At 56.2% G+C, this 999-nt stretch overlaps 1 protein-coding gene and 1 long non-coding RNA gene across 11 annotated transcripts in view; both read right to left on the reverse strand.

The window, feature by feature from the left end:
- SFXN2 (sideroflexin 2) overlaps positions 1–999 on the reverse strand; it is a 50,204-nt gene that overhangs the window by 20,094 nt on the left and 29,111 nt on the right. Inside the window, exon 1 of one of the 10 annotated variants that reach the window (XR_001364434.1) lies at positions 807–993. The exons of 6 other annotated variants lie outside the window; for them this stretch is intronic. The gene's annotated coding sequence lies outside the window, so the exon portion shown is untranslated. 3 more of the 10 variants (XR_001364435.1, XR_001364436.1, XR_001364437.1) reach the window with 3 other exon arrangements.
- LOC106728171 overlaps positions 1–999 on the reverse strand; it is a 14,771-nt gene that overhangs the window by 7,554 nt on the left and 6,218 nt on the right. The window lies entirely within an intron of this gene.

Raw genomic sequence — 999 nt, forward strand, 5'->3', positions numbered from 1 at the left:
CCCACACTGCTCTTAAAAAGTTCTAGGTTTACATCACAAATATAGACCACTCTGTTCTGGACTATACAAAAACGTTTAAAAGAACTTACATAAGAGTCAGACAGAAATGGGTTCAAATCTCCTCTATATTGCTTAAAATAACCACTTTCCAGGGTTGTGAGAATGAAATGAAATATTGTGCGAAATGAGGATGTAATGTCCAAGAGGGTACATTTAGTGCGCTGCTGTGTCTCCAGAGTCCAGCTCCCTGTGATGACTCTTCTCCTGTCCTCTGCATGGGGAGGAGGTGGGAGGTAGTACCTCCCAACTCACCCCGACTCCCTCTCGATCTTACTTGCCTAGAAGTACAGGCCCATTTGTTGCCTCCTTGGCGCCTGCAAAAGTCGTACCTCCCGGTCTAATGCAACTTAGCAAAACCCGGCGAAACCAAAATGTCTTTCACCCGCGCTGTCAGCTCACTTCAGGGCTCAGGGCCAGTTCCTCGGCAGCTGTTACCTCCTCCGACAGGCGGCCTCCCACCACCTGGACTCCTCCATCCCAGGCTTTAACACTGGTGTGTGGAGAAGGGTGCACAACCCCCTACGCCCCCACCCCTCAGGCTGACAGATGAAGTTTGCTGGGGTCATCAGGGAAAGGTCCAGGGGCAGACCCTGGCCACTCCTCTCGCCACGTGGCTGCAGCAGGTAGAAGCCCCGTCCGCGCTGCAGACCAGCTTGGTCAGAGTCGGGACAGAAATGCAAGCTCCCTCCCAGGGCTTAAGGACTAAAGGTAGACTCGGCAGGCGGCTTGCTCCCAAGACCACTTACCTGGTCCCGGGAAGAATGCAGGCCTGGCCTGGAAGCCCCTTGAGACTCCGCCCGGGAACCTCCTCTCGCCCCGCCCCCACGCCTCTCCTTTCCGACCAATCACAGGCCAGGCTTCCCGCCGGCCACGTGGGCGAGTGTTCACTATTCCTGAGTCTCCAGCAGCCAGCTGCTGCCTCCCGCCCCCTGGGGGCCC

This window comes from Myotis brandtii, unplaced genomic scaffold, assembly GCF_000412655.1.
Source record: "Myotis brandtii unplaced genomic scaffold, ASM41265v1 scaffold550, whole genome shotgun sequence".
In the NCBI taxonomy this organism is placed as follows: Eukaryota; Metazoa; Chordata; class Mammalia; order Chiroptera; family Vespertilionidae; genus Myotis; species Myotis brandtii.